This window comes from Dipodomys merriami, unplaced genomic scaffold (genome assembly GCF_024711535.1).
Source record: "Dipodomys merriami isolate MVZ:Mamm:240054 unplaced genomic scaffold, mDipMer1.0.p SCAF_13, whole genome shotgun sequence".
Classification (NCBI taxonomy): domain Eukaryota; kingdom Metazoa; phylum Chordata; class Mammalia; order Rodentia; family Heteromyidae; genus Dipodomys; species Dipodomys merriami.
In genome coordinates, this window is record NW_027202604.1 from 37099445 (window position 1) to 37115653 (window position 16209).

Here is a 16209-nt window from a genome sequence, read left to right on the forward strand (position 1 = left end):
TAAGCTATGTGTGTCTTCTAAAACCATGCTTGGTTAAGTAAGCCCCTTCCTTGCTCTCCATGAGACTTGCCCTCTTTTCTCTACTCTCCTTAAAGTTCAAACTTTATCAATAGTCCATCTCACTGATTCCCAATCTTTTCACCAAAATAGAATACTTTATAATTTTCCATTCACAAATGGAACACTTTCTGCCAATCAAAACACATTTATCAAGTAATAATGAATTCACTTTCTCATGTTTTATTCATCAAAGACAAAGGTAAACTGCCACTCAGAGTTTCCAGTCAGCAGGGGGTAACTGGTGTTTCTCCACTGTGTTGCCATCATTCTAGCCTGGAGCAAAAAAAAAACAAAAAAAAAACTGATGTTTTGGTTTAATTACCCTGTGTATCTAATCTCCAGTAAATATGAGCTTGGGGGTTAGGGCTTTTGAAGTACAGGAAAGGGCACTTGGGCGGCCTTCTACGTTCTCCCCATTACTGTTCTCTAAGACTCTTGAGAATATGTGGAGCTCAGGTTGGGACCACCTGCTATATATCACTCACTCAGTAATTAATCTCTGAGTGTCTTCTGTCATTCATTCCATGTTGTCCCTCAAGAGTACAAAAGGGCTGCATATGACCCCTCCTTGACAACTATACAGTACCTTACTCAGGCTTTACAATTAGCAGCTGCCAAAAAATAAACTACAAAAGATAAAGAGAACCCATTGATTTAAATTATATATTTGATTATACTACAATTGTATCCAGGATACAACCCAATGAAAGTGGGCTTGCAGAAAGACAGACTTGCATTGTAAATACAGGAGCTAAACTCCAAAGTTATCTTTTAGGGAAAAATAAAATGAACCAACAAAACAATGGCCTTTCCAGAGTTGATACGAACGTGGAAATAACCATTTGCCTGAATGAGCTGACCAGAATGTAATCCTATTTGATGGCTTTGCCTGATCCTCCTAGAGGCTACTACAGAAGAAATGATGAGTCTGCCTTAAACACAAATGGACAAACTGAGATTGGAATAATGGTAAGATCTTCATGAACCAGCCTTCCTCAAGAGGCTCTTTCTTTTTTCCAAAACTCTGCTTACAATTCTTGAAGCCATCCTTTTTGTTGCTTAGTACCACCTGACCATGCTTGATTCTAACCACATTCTAAATTATAAACTTCCTTGCAATATGGTCTCAGTGCATGATACGTTGAAATTACTATTGATGATTTTTTCAGAGGGGTATGCACATGTCTACATGCAAGCACATGTGTGAAAACACCTTTTCTCCAAGAAACAACTCCCCACATCCCTATGATAAAGACCTAAAACTCGACTACCACAAAGTGATTTCTTTATGTGATCATCTTGCATATGCCAGGCATTTTCTTTCAAATGCAAATGCCAATTACAGTAAGTTATTATCTATTATTAAGTATCTGTTAGTGCTCCTTGATGCCCTGCTTCAGTCACATTGCTAACACAGCTTTGTACATTCCTACCAAAGAAATTCCAATGAGATCTTTTCACGTTGGATGACTCTGGAAAGGACGTAAAAAGCAAGATTTTCCAAAGACTTACTAGATTTGACTAATTATGTAGATTATCAAAGCAGCAGATCTTCTGGGTGCCATATGATTGTCTACTCGTCATTCATACTTGATTGGATAACATGGTTAAAATCCAAGAAGCTCTTCCTCTTAATGAAGTTCCCGTTTTGTTCTGTTGCTACGGCAACTTAGGGCTCCAGTCCAAGACAACAGCAAGTATATTAAAGATTGTTGTGAATCTATTTTCTTTACTCTTTAATGACCTCAGAGTCAAAACTGTTTTATACCAGTGTAGAAGGCTACCATGTTTTTTATTTCCCTTTCTTCCTTAAACATGAGAGGCCCGTCCTTGTGTTTTCGAGCATAGTACTATCCATATAGTGAGCATTCAGATAAAAATCCTAGGGGAGTTAGTTGCAATGGGTGGATTGACCACACATATTTATTTGTTCTTCCTGAGGCTCAAGGAATATGCTCAGCGACAAAGGTAATGGAGAACATCACAATACTCAAGAGATTTACAGTCTTCTTCAACCCTTTCATAATTATATAAAGTATACATACCATTAAATTTGCCATTTCAAACATTTTTAGATGTTCAAGTTACTGGTATTATGTACCTACACATGGTTGTGCAATTATCACCACCATTCATCTCCACAACTTTCTCACCTTCCCAAACTGAGCTTCTATACCCATTAGGCACTAACTTCCAATCTCTTTCTTCCCTGGTACATCATAATCTAAATTTAACTATCTCTAAGTACTTTACCACAGTAAAGACTTCATATAAACAAAATCATACCATATTTCACTTTTTGTATATGGCTTATTTCACTTAAACAATGTGTCTATGGCGCATCTATGTAGTAGTCCACACACACACACACACACACACACACACACACACACACACACACCACCTCCTATCACATGTGGTTTCTCTGTTCCTCTACTGATAGCCAGTTGGGTTGCTTCCACTTTGGGACTATTATGATAATGATGCTATAAATATTAGTAATAAATATATGTTCAAGTCTCTGCTTTCAATTCTTTCACACATATACCCAGAAATGAAAAATGGTAATTCTATATTTACGAACCACCATACTGTTTTTCATTGTGACTATAATATTTCCCATTCCCATTCCCACCAATAATAAATAAGGACTGCAATTTCTCTACATCCATACCATATCAACAACTTTTGGGTTTTATGTTCGTGTGTATGTGTGTGTGTGTGTGTGTGTGTGTGTGTGTGCTGGCACAAGAGCTTGAAAGCAGGGCATGGGCACTGTCCCTTAGCTTTTTTTTGGTTGAAGACTGGTGCTGTCCCATTTGAGCCACAGCTCCACTTCCAGCTTTTTTTGGGGGGGGAGAGTAGTGGTTAACCAGAGATAAGAATCTTATATTAAATCTTATATTAAATTCATAAATTGCTTTGTTAAACGGCAACTTCTTTATACAGTTGAAGATAATAATAAAAAGAAAAAAATTTAAAAAGGATCTCACAGACTTTCCTGCCCAGGCTGGCTTTTTTTTGGGGGGGGGGGGCTCCGGTCATGGGGCCTGAACTCTGGGCCTGGGCGCTGTCCCTCAGCTCTTCAGCTCAAGGCTAGCGCTCTACCACTTGAGCCACCTTCCCAGCCCCCAGGCTGGCTTTGAACCATGATCCTCACATGGCAGAATCCTAAGTAGTTAGCATTACAGGCATGAGCCATCAGCACCCAGCTTTTTCTGGTTTTTTGTTTTTGTTTTTAATCATGGCCACCATGATGGATGTGAGGTGTTATTTTTATGGGTTCAATTTACATTTCTCTAGTAATTATTGACTTTGAGAACTTTTAATGTGACCATTAGCAATTTATTCCATTCATTTTTAATTGTGCACATTCTCTCTCTCTCCCACCCTTCATTCTTTTTTACTTTTTGTCCATACTGTAGTTTGAACCCAAGCCCTCACACTTGCTAGCCAGGCACTCTACCACTTGAACCATTCCTCATATGCACTTTGAGGTACAGATATTCTAAAATATATTTCCCCTATGTCACACTTCCAACTCTTTGCTTATTCCTTCTACCTAGTATGTCTTTCACCCACCTTGTCTGCCATTTGTCTTTCTTGTACCTCCCCAGTCATGAAGGAGTTTGCCCCTGTACTCCTTTGAGCAATTAATTATTTTTTTTCTTTTTCTTTTTGTCAGTCATGGGGCTTGAACTCTGGGCCTGAATGCTGTCCCTCAGCAATTCAGCTCAAGGCTAACACTCTACCACTTTAGCCACTGCACCACTTCCAGTTTTCTGAGTAGCTTATTGGAGATAAGAGTCTCACAGACTTTCCTGCCTGGGCTGGCTTTGAACGACAATCCTCAGATCTCAGCCTCCTGAGTAGCTAGGATTACAGGTGTGAGCCACCAGCGCCAGGGCTGAGCACTTAATTCTTATCTCCATTGAAACACTTCCATGATGTCCTTCTCTCTCTAGCTAGACTATTTAAGGACAGAGTATATGTTTGGTTAACAAGCCAGCACAGAATGGCAATGTAGAAAGTTCTTTAAACATGTTCCAGAAAGGGAAGGAGGAAAGAATCTGCTCTTAGGACAGTGGTCCTCAACAGGAGTGGGAGAGCATAATTGTGTCACACAGAAGACACTCGGATGTAATATCTGAAATCATTCTTTATTGTCACACAAAAAGTGACTGTTATTTTTTAGCACGTATGAGAAAAACATGGTACTCACCATTAGATGATAGCCATCACCAAGAAAGTCCCTTAAGACAAGGAATTATCTTACACCAAATGTTGATAATGGTGAGGTGGAGAAGAAACACTGTTTATAAAATTGTTATATATGAGACAGATGGACAGAGATGGAGAGTCACAGAAAGAGACAGCGAGAGTGTCTACTGGCTGAATGTCATAAATTCCCAGTCTGGCTGCCCACCCCACTCACAGCTCAGCCCCTCTAGGAACTGAGAGTTCTGGAAAGGTACTGGAGACAAGCAAGGGCTTAAATCTAGTTACCTTCCTTGCTTTTAATAGGATCCTAATCAAGACTTTTCCCTGGTCAGGGTGCCATTTTGTACTTCCTAAGTATGGTTCCTTCTGGTCCTGCCTGGCATTCTTATTCTGGAAATGCACCATGGGCCTGCTGTTACTTTCTTAGCTAAAAGCTGCCAATATTTGCTGTACAAACTCTCATGTGCCAAGAGAGGAAAAATCCCAGACAAGCTGGCCTGAGTCACTGAGTGTTTTTGTTACATCCCAGGTGACTGAGTTTGAGGCTACTGGCCTCCTAGATAGCTACTAGCCTTGAGGCTGCAGAACAAAAAAAAAAAAAAATATGGAAGGAAGGTGACCCTTTCATGCTCTATGCTAACTCTGATATGAAAAGGGCTTTTTGTTTGTTGGTCAAAGCACTTTTCAAGGGAGCATGATTCTTGTGCCTCAGAATAAGAGGGATAAGATATCTAACTCTACAGTTGCGGGGAGGGGGGCGGCGGGGAGAGGTCCTGATTCTGGTAAGGCTGGGCCCTTCAGGGATCAATGAGCATAGGTGATGCCTGTGGCTGCTCAGTGACTTGTGTTTGTTTTCCTCGATTTCGGAGGAGGTAGAATGGAGTAGCCTAATTATTGTCTGTAGGTCCTCTTCTGTCACTAACCATATCATTCTAGGTAAATGACAATCTTACCCAAGCCTCCTCAGTGAAATGGGAACAATAATAGTGCCCACTTCATTGACCTGTGCTATGTATTCATTGAGATCATGAAACCCTAGGTTTGGCATCCTGTGTAGTGCACCTGCAATGGATGTCAGTGCTTGCTTTGAATGGATGTTGTGAAATCAGGTGAGGAGTTAAGATGAGTCATCCTGAAATTCTCATAGAAGCTCCTGTATCCAGGCAGAATGATGGTGAATCACCAAGGCCACAGCTTTCATGGCTCTCGCCATGGACCTGCCACTGCTGTGAGTGCTTCACCTGTATTAACTCTGTTCTCACTATGATCATATAAGGTAAGTCTTTTACTGCTCCCATTTTCTAAATGGGATAATGAGACCCACAGTTACACTCACTGCCAAGGTATGCTGCCTGTGAGAAGAGGATGAGGCAGGTTGGCTCCAGGGCCACCCCCCCCCCACTCCCCCCGCTCAACCCTGCAACTACACGAGCCTCTTAAGTCCTTCTAAAGAAAGAGAAGAAATGGAAGGAGTGGGGGTGGGGGTGGGCTCACTTAGCACCTAAAGACTTTCCTTGCCTAGATAGCATAATTGGGAATTAACAAGGTAGCAGAGAAGCACACTGCTCTGCACACTGGGGTCCAGCATAAGCTTGTGTCTGCAAGAAAAGATCTAGAGGGGCTGGGAAGGTGGCTCAGTGGTAGTGCGCTTGCCTTGCATGTCTGAGGCCCTGGGTTCGATTCCTCAGCACCACATAAGCAAAAAGAAAAAAGCCGGAAGTGGCGCTGTGGCTCAAGTGGTAGAGCGCTAGCCTTGAGCTGAAGAGCTGAGGGACAGCGCCCAGGCCCAGAGTTCAGGCCCCACGACCGGACCCAAAAAAGAAAAGAAAAGAAAAGAAAAGAAAAGAAAAGAAAAGAAAAGGAAAGAAAGAAAGAAAGAAAGAAAGAAAGAAAGAAAGAAAGAAAGAAAGAAAGAAAGAAAGAAGGAAAGAAAGAAAGGAAAAGATCTGGAAATGTCTGTGAAGAGGTAGGTAAATGATGCCACTCAGAAGTAGGAAGGAAATGGGGCCCAGAATGAGATAAACTGGGACTCCACCCCAGCACCACCTGGTGACCATAGATGCTTCTGAGCCCAGATAATAAAGCTTTATTTCTTTCCCTCTAAAATGAGGGTTTAGACATGCTTAAAATCCCTACTAGTTGTATAGAATGCTAGACTCCCCTAGAGAGAAAAGTCCAGGACCTGCCATGAGAGGGGGAAAAGGGGGCACAGTGGCCATGGTCAGATCCTATCCCAGGAAGTGAGCGCCACCTGGCGAACCATCCCATGAATGCTCCAGAGAATCCAACTTGAGATGTTCTAGTCACTGCTCTGCCAACACTTAGCTGTGCAATCCCAAGGAAGATGCTTCCACTCTCTGAACCTCAGAACTTTGGTCAGTAAAATAATCCCCCAAACTGGAAATAATGATAATACTCACAAAAGCTAACAAAAGCTAACAATCTTTTACCCTACATTCCCTAACTACTTTCTTTTCTTCCCTCCCCCCCCTCCCCCCGCCCTCTCTCTCTTTCTGTTGTAAGGCTTGAACTGAGGGCCTGGGCACTGTCCCTGAGCTCTTTTGCTTAAGGCTAGTGCTCTACCACTTGAGCTACAGAGCCACTCTCGTTTTGTGTAGTTAACTGGAAATAAGAATCTCACAGACTTTTCTGCCCAGGCTGGCTTCCAACCATGATCCTCAGATCTCAACCTCCTGAGTAGCTAGGATTACAAGAATGAGCCACTGGTGCCCAGCATACTTTATTTTCTTTAAGTGGTATGAGATTTGAACTCAGGGCCTCTTGTTTGGTAGGCAGGAGATCTACCACATGAACCACTTCACCCCCCCACCATTTTATTTTGAAATAAGAATGGGTTATAAACCAATGCAATTGATGAAAAATTTAAAGTTTCATAGCATTTGTTCTAGACATGCTGATAAATTGTAACAGTGCTTGTAATTTTTCCCTTTACTTCATTTGCTTGATAGTTTTCAGTTGTGGTTAGAATACAACATGAGACCTGTCCTCTTCATGGTTGCTAAGGATACAATATGGCAGTATTAACTACAGGCATGATGTTATACATCAGCTCTTTAGAATTTATTCATTTTGTATAACTTTAATTTTATATTTACACTTTTTTAGTGTTTACTAAATGAAAAGATTCACTATAAACACTTTATTCCTATTAAGTCATGTAATGTCCCCAGACAATCATAAAAGTGAAGAAGGCATGAAAAGATCATGTATTTATCCTAAAGATTATACCAGCCATGCATAGTAACTCACACCTGCAATCAATTTTAGCTATTCAGGAGGTAGAGATTACGACTGTGGCTCAAGGCCAGCCAAGGCAAAAGTTCATGAGATTCCCCACCAATTAAAAAAAATAAAACAAAACTAGACATCCCCACTTTGGACAGCAATCCAAGCCTGCATGGGAATAAATGTGAGACCTTATTCAAAATATAAAGCAAAAAGAGCTGAGGGCATGGCTCAAACTACAAAGTCATGAGTTTAAAGCCCAGCATTGTAAACAAAATATAGAACTACCAATTTGAAAAGTCTATACAACTTTCATAAGCTGAGCATAGGGACTCAAACCTGTCATCCTAGATGCTTGGCAGACAGACACTGGGAGATCAGAGATTCAAGGCCAGGCTGGGCAGAAGGACTGGAGGTATTGCTAAGCAGTAGAGGACCTGCCTAGGAAGTGTGAGGTCCTGAGTTCAAATCTTAGTGCCACACACACCCACCCACACACACACACACACACACACACACACACACACACACACACACACACACACACACACATACAGAGCAATGGGACCGACTAACCATGGGCTAAAACTGTAAGCCAAAATAATCTTTCCTCTTCATAAGTCAATGGTCTCAGATATTGTACAGTACTGGAAACTGAATCCCAGAAACTGTCCACTATGTGCCAAGCACTATGCTGGGATCTGAGGGTGCATCTAAATGATATATATGGGGGTACTTGTATTCCCAAAGTTTTCCATATGGCATCACAGAGAGACATGAGTAAGAGCTCACAAGGAAAGTGTACACTATGGAAAAATCTAAGAGCTCAAAGAGCTAACTTAGTCTGGAAAGGGAAGAAATGTCAACAATAAAGCCCAGGGTAACATTGTTTGCCTCTGTCATGGGATCTAAGTGATGTACTATCTCAGACCTGTTTGTTCATACTTCTCTTCCCCTTTAACAACATCTATGCCCTAATCACTTTTATACTCAGCACCCCACAGAGCCTGGAACATGGCAATTGTTCAATAAACAGTAATTCAATGGGAGCCTCTTTTCTTCTTCCATGCTCAATTGCCCTCTCTCCTCTTTTCTTTCCTTGGGACCTTTCTCTTACTCCCAATAATCAATAGCGATTATGCCCTTGCTCCTAAAGAAACACCTAAGGACACAGCATCCTAGGTGCAGTCCCTTGGGCTAAACCAGCTGATGAAACTGAAACCAGCAAATACCTGGAGGAGGAGATCACTAGGGAAAGCAATCGTAACAATATACATCCTGCACTGAGCAACTAGCCCATGTGGGCATTCTGCTTTTTTTGTTGTTGTTATTGGTGGTCATGAGGCTTTGAACTCTGGGCCTGGATGCCATCCCTGAGCTCTTCAGCTCAAGGCTAGCGCTCTACCACTTGAGCCACAGCACCACTTCCGGTTTTCTGGTGGCTAATTGGAGATAAGAGTCTCATGGACTTTCCTGCCCGGGCTGGCTATGAACTGCAGTCCTCAGATCTCAGCCTCCTGAGTAGCTAGGATTACAGGTGTGAGCCACTGATTCCCAGCATAACTTCTTAACATTATCTCATTATCCTCAGAACAGCCTTCAGAGGTAGGTGCTCTTCCACTTCCACTATGTCAGGTTCTTGGGAACAGAGTCATCAGGTTGAGCCCTCTAGGATGCTGGTATTAAGACATAATTAATTACACAAGGGATGTATTGGGAGAACCACCTATGGGGTTGAGGAGACAGCAAAGAAAGCCTTAGACTTTATGGCCTGACACTGAAAGAGAGACAGACAGACAGGCAGGCAGAGACAGAGACAGAGAGACAAAGAGAGACAGGGACAGAGAGACAGAGAGAAAGGGAAGAAAGTGATTGGTGGAATAAGCCTCAGCTCTGGTGTTCTAGGGTCTTTGCATGCTCAATCCCAAGAAGAATGTTGCATCAACATGAATTCTATGGTGCAGTCTCAGGAGGCTGAAGCTAATTACACTTCTTGCAGAAGGTTCTCTTAAGTTGATCTGAGAATTTCAGCCCCACAGTTGCCACAAAAGTCTAATTTCCAAGCACCTAGAATAGTGCCTAGTCTGAAGCAGGCACTCAGTAAATACATTTTAAGTCATCTGTTGCTCGAAGTAATTCCCTTTTGTGTACGATTAGAGTCATATGCAGTAGAACTGAGTGACTTTACTCAAAGTCACAATTGGTAGGCAGCTTTGTTCAGATCTGAGCCATTGTTTTCTCATAATTTCTATCTTCTACTGCATGTTGATTTTCCCCGAGTTTCTCCTCTTTTGCTCACTGAGCACCCAAACATTGGCTATTATATTTGGTAGTACTGGGGTTTGTTCTCAGGGCCTCATCTTGCTAAGCAATCACACTACTGCTGAACCATGCCTCCATCCATAAATTAGCATTCTTTCTTGCATTTTTTCACTCTCTGGTAATTTTTTTATTTATCCATTCAACATATATTTCCTATGAATTATTATGTCCCAGATGCTATTATATCTGATACTTGGGGGACATAGATGAATTAGGAAAGATTCCTCATTTTGAAAAGCTTACAATGTGGGGCAGAGAGGTACTCACTAGACAAAAGTATGAGCAGGCAATGTGACAAGTATTACAATGGCATAGAACTACACTGGTCACAATTAAGTTCCTGGAGAGAGGAAGGCCAAGAAGTGGGGAAGAAGCCTTCCAAGTACCAGTTAGGTTCTGTCACTGCCCACCTAGCCCCCACCCCAGCCAAAGCATCAGCTTCTGGTAGCAATTTAACCACTGAACACACAGGCCAGCCACAGGGGTCACAGAGGCTGGAAATGCTGATGATATGACAACCCTGTAAGAAGGAAATGATAGTAAGCCTGGTAACCATGGTTACTCACAATGCCATCCAACAATGGCCATGGAGACAACCAGCCCAGAAACCCATCACACAGTGATTGAATTCTTTTAGGTCAACCACATGAAGGCTCTATTTAAGGAAAAGGTTAAAAGAGGCCTTTAAAAGCCTTTCATATATTACCTGAAAACCACTTGGAAAACTTCTATTAGAGGTCCTAAATTTATGCCTAAAATCAAAACAGGCAACATCAAAAAAAGAAGAAGAAGACAAAGCCAAAAGAACAAATCTCTACACAGATGTTATCTTCCACCAAAATCAGAATAAGTGCTAAAGACAGAGACTAAAAAAAAAACACCACAAAGGTCTATGTGAAATTAGAGTGTCAAAAACTTACTCATAGTAGGAAAAAATGAACACAGCCCTAAAACTCATCAATAAGGGATGGCATAAATTTTCACATGCACAAAAATGAGGTTTGAAAATTAGGCCACAGCACACTCTTGTTCCTGCATGCTGGCATGTGTGGATGGTGGGGTGAGAACAGTGCTCATTAACACTTGTGGGGGCCTCTGGACTTTTATATCATTCTTTATATATGTTTGGGTGCTTTAAAACAAGCACATATTGTTTATAAAAATCAAGGGGAAAGCACTTTGAAAAACAAAATGATTAGAAGAACCCTGAAATGGCTCAAAAGCTGAAGACCACAGGAGGTAGAAGAAAGACTGCTCAGGAAAATTCTTAGGGAAAAAGTCCATTGTTTTTTCTGCAAAAGGCCAACTACTAAGTATTTGAACTTTAAAATCTGTCAAAACTACTCTACTCTGCTTTTACAGTATAAAAGCAGCTACTGACATGTGTAAACAAATAGATGTGGCTGGGTACCTAAAGAACTTTTCTACAGACACCAGGATAGGAATTCTGTTTAACATTTACATGTTACAAACTGTGATTATTCCCTTTGACTGTTTTTCTTGTCGTGTGTGTGTGTGTGTGTGTGTGTGTGTGTGTGTGTGTGTGTGTGTGTGTGTGTGTGTGTGTGTGTGTGTGTGTGTGTGTGTGTGTGTGTGTGTATGTTTTGTGTGTGTTACTAGGGTTTGAACTTAAAGCCTCAGATTTACTAGGCAGGGGCTCTACCACTTGAGGCACGTCCCCATCCTTTTCTGCTTTAGTTATTCTTGTACTTCTGGTCAAGGCCAACCAAACTTCAGACTGAAATCCTCCTACCTCTGCCTCCTGCAAAGCTGGGATCATAGGCACGAGCCACCATCACTGATCCTTTGACTACTTTTCTTTCTTTTTTTTGGGGGGGGGTCCGGTTGTGGGGCCTGAACTCTGGGCCTGGGCACTGCCCCTCAGCTCTTCAGCTCAAGGCTAGCACTCTTACCACTTGAGCCACAGTGCCACTTCCGGCTTTTTTTTTCTGCTTATGTGGTGCTAAGGAATCGAACCAGGACCTCATGCATGCAAGGTAAGCACTCTACCACTGAGCCACCTTCCCAGCCCATTTGACTACTTTTCAACTATTGAAAAATGTAAGAACTTCCAGCCTGCACAAAAACAGTTCATAAGGGTCTGAGGTTATAGCTCAGTAGTAGAACTGTGTGAGATGCTGGGTTCAATTCCTAGTACCAAAAAAGAAAAGAAAAAGAAAATGAAACAGGCTACAAACTTGATTCAGCCTGCTGGCCATAGTTTATCTACCCATGCTATGAAGTATTTCCTAAAGTTAATGTGAGAGGGAGAAAATATAAGAAAGAGAAAGCACTCATGTAATGCTATAACCTACCCAGCAATATTTTGTATATGTCAACTCTGTATCAGGTTTGAACAAAGAATTCTAACACTTTTTCTAGAATAATGGACTTGCCTTCACATACCAACGCCTAGGGCTCAGCTGGCTAATCACAAACAAATGTTCTAGTTTTGTATCTAACATATGTAGAATGGGAGCACTCTGAAAACTCAACTAGCTGGGTCGAATTTCTGATACCTGCTATATAATGACAATAAATATCGACATGTTTAGCCAAGGACTCAGGCCTTCATTCAATTAACAAACCTTCACTGAGCCAGATGCTGGGCATGTCATTGAAAGCAGTTGTGAACAACACAATTCTGGTCTCTGCTGTCATGAAATTAACTGACTGGCATCCTCCACCCACTAACAGCAAAGGGATCTTCTAAAACAGAAAACAGAAACTGTGTCCCTCTGGGGTTTGCATTCACCTTCTAAAACTCCAGTTGAAATGTAACTGCCATTGGGCATTAAAAGGTGAAAGCTGTCTTTGGGAGGGGTAAGTGGAGGTACAGAAATGGAGGGACAAAGGATGAATAAATGCAGCCATGGTACTCACTAGACATTATGTTGAAAATGCACTACAACTTGTGAGTGGGGATGGGACAGAAAAACTGGTAGCGAGAGAGGAAAGGGGTGACATGGTCCAAAAACAAATGTACTCTTTATCTGACTTATGTAACTGTAACCTCTCTGTACATCTTTATAATAACAATAAAAAAAATTTAAAGGTAAAACCTTGCAATGTGCTTAAGCAGTCAATCTGCCCTCATAAATGGATCAAAGCAATTATCAATCTCATTACTGAAGAAGTGGGTTCCTGGTAACAGAGTTAAGTTCAGCCCCTCCTTGTTCTCTCTGTCTTTCCTCCCTCCTTTCTCTCCTTCCCCTGTTCTATTGTCATGTGATGCTTCTACCATGTTCTAATACAGCATGAAGGTCTTATGAGATACAGCCTCTTATCTTGGACTTCCCAGTCTCCAGAACCATAAGCAAATAAACCTCTATTGTTAATATGTTACCCAGTCTGTGGCAATTTGTTACAGCAGCAGAAAACAGTCTAAGATAAGTTCCTCATCTGCTGACAATCCTCAACCGCCCATCATTTACAAAGCTCAAAGTGATCTTTAATCCTTCCCATATTCCCAAACCATTACTCCACCCTCAGATGCTTTCCCTACTCCTCCCATATACTACCTTCCTTGATGTTCCTTAAACATAACAGGCTACCAAGCCAGGACCTTTTACAGTTGGCCCTACATTCACCTGAACAGGTTTTCCCCATACACCAACAGAACTTCAGTTTTTTCCTTCATTGGTTTGCTTACATGCCACTTTCTCTGTGAAGGCTTCCCTCACCAGCTCATCAAAATTATAAACACATTCCCTGTTGGTTCCTATCCTCTTTCCATATTTTTCACTATTGTATTTAATCCACTTGGAGTACAGACAATTTGCTATTTTGTTTTTCGTATATTTCTGACCATTCAAATAAAACTCCCTGAAGGAAAAGGGTTTTGTTGTTGTTGTTTGTTGTTGTTGTTTTGCAGTCTTGGGGCTTGAACTCATGGCCTGGGCACTGTCTTTGATCTTTTTCATTCAAGGCTAGTGCTCTACCCACTTTGAGACACAATTCTACTTCCAGTTTTCTGGTGGTTAATTGGAGCTAAGAGTGTCACAGACTTTCTTGCCCAGGCTGGCTTGACCTATGGTCTGAAGATCTCAACCTCTTAAGTAGCTAGAATTACAGGCATGAGCCACTGGTGCCCAGAGGAAAGGGGTTTGTGTCTGTTTTGTTCATTGCTGTAACTGTGCTATTCTGTACTGTGTCAAGAACAAAATTTGGCACATAATAAGCACTTGATAAATGACAGATAACCAGGGGATACTAAGGAGAAATGTTTGATTCTACCATGGAAGTTAAGCAGATCATAAAGAAACAGGAAGATGTTCAAAGCAGACTCTGAGTAGACCCTGCTCTTACAGGCCCTCTGAGCAGAAGGAAAAACAATGTCTGTGCAATGAAAGAAATGTAGCCAGGGCCTCGTGCATGCTAGGCAAAATTTCAAAATAAATAGTGAAGCTGGAAATTGGTGACTCATGCTTGTAATCCTACCTACTCAGGAGGTTTAGCTCTGAGGATCGTGACTCAAAACCAGCCCAGGCAGGAAAGTCCATGAGACTCTAATCTCTAACTACCAAAAAGCCAGAAGTAGAGCTGTGGTAGAGCACCAGCCTTTAACACAAAAGCTCAGGGACATTGCCCAGGCCCTGAATTCAAGTCCCAGGACCAGCACAAAGGAAAAAAACATACAGACAGACAGGCAGGCAGGCAGACAGGCAGACAGGCAGACAGGCAGACAGACAGACTATAATGCTATTATAACGCACCTTTAAAAGAAGTGGAAGGAAAAAATTAGGAAAGGAAATATAAAGATGAATGACTTAAATGTCTATTTTTAAAATTCCAACCTTCTCCACAGATTCCAAAGACTGACTTCTCGGTAATACAATTTTGCTCTGTCAAATATTTCATAAGCAGATCACTGGTTATAGCAAAAATCTTTTGAGTTTGGGGTTTGTCTTTTAAACATATAGCAATTTGTTCCGTATGATTTTTTTAAACTGGTTCTTCTAAAGGAATGTATCAAGTGTGTTTGTTTTAAAGTCAACTTTCCGAGTAATTTCTAAAATAATAAAGAAATGTTTTATTTAATCATTGTTCTGCCTCTCAACTACTCCCTGCCAAGCAACTTAAGGCAGGAGAGGAGACTGCAGAAAGGTTGCTTTGTTTTGTTTTTCTAAGCCTGAGAAACTGGGACTTCCCTGCATTTCAAAGCACAAAGGCTTATTATTTGAGGCAAGGAGCCAGAGAGGCAGAATAATTCAATTTTGTAGGCCACAGTGTACTACTTCCTTTCTCCTGCCAAATCAAGGCTCGCACCAATCCCAAGTGGACCGAAACGGGCAGTCCTCTGTGAAAAAGTGAAAGCAGTCGAGGAAAAAGAAAAAGGGGGCCAGCCAGGTCTTCCAAGAGCCTGGGGAGCACTCATTATATTTGAATCGAGCCTGTGAAAGGGCTTTTGCTAAGCAGCATTGGTGGGGCTTAACAAAGTGGACTCCATTCATGCTCCCATTGTAAATTCCATCTGTGTGCTATCACTTCCTGACCCAGAAACAGGGAACTGCTTTAACCATAAATTTCCTTAGGAGCTTGCCTGGCCACAAATTTATTCCTTCTGAAGTTCACCAGATCCTTGGAGATTTGGTATAGGTTTAAAATCATGACTGCCTGCAAGTCATTCTCCCCACTCATTTACTAAAGGGTCTTTTCATCATCTATTTTCCTTCCAGAGATAGGAGCCTCAATTAAGCAAAATGAAGTTGAGATATTTACAAGGAAATTCTGGAGGAAATCAGAAGCTCCCATCTCCATATAAGATCACAATGTTTGGATGACCTCAAGCTAAAGTCAGTCAAATATCCAACGGGAACTTGATGGTTCGTGTTTAATCTGAGTGAGAATAAGCGTGAGAAACTGAGGATGTGGATAAAACAACAGAAATGATGTAGAATGTGGTTCTCAAACTCTAGCATGCTCAGAAAGATGGAGAAGACTTTGTGATTCAGTAGTTCTGTTGTGGGGCCTGAGAATGTGCATCTCTAACAAGTGCCCAGGGAGGCTGATGCTTATGCTCAGAAAACACACACTGAGAACCACTGATGCAAGAAATGGCTATTCGAGGCTTTGGATAGGAAAATCCAATGTGAGACAGACTCAAACAACATCTAATTCAGACTCAGTAAACATATTGCATTATCTACCTACAGATACTAGTTAATTGCTCTCTATGGGCACTAGTTAGGATTATTCTAAATCTATCACAAAAGATACAAAAAAAAAAAAAAAAAAGCAGCTCTCGAGCTCAACTTCACTTTTAGCCCAATCAGTTTGGCAGAATGTGACCATGATTAATTTGAACTTTCCCTCTCATTTTCAAAGAATGTGTCTGGGTTCTGAGAACTTATGGGAAAG

The 16209-nt window shown here is 41.5% G+C and overlaps 1 long non-coding RNA gene across 1 annotated transcript in view; it reads right to left on the reverse strand.

The window, feature by feature from the left end:
• Positions 1-266: 266 nt before the first annotated feature.
• LOC138824781 (uncharacterized) overlaps positions 267-16209 on the reverse strand; it is a 49376-nt gene continuing 33433 nt past the window's right edge. The window contains exon 4 of the long non-coding RNA XR_011371189.1: positions 267-333. This is a non-coding gene — a long non-coding RNA (uncharacterized lncRNA). The remainder of the gene's footprint in view (positions 334-16209) is intronic.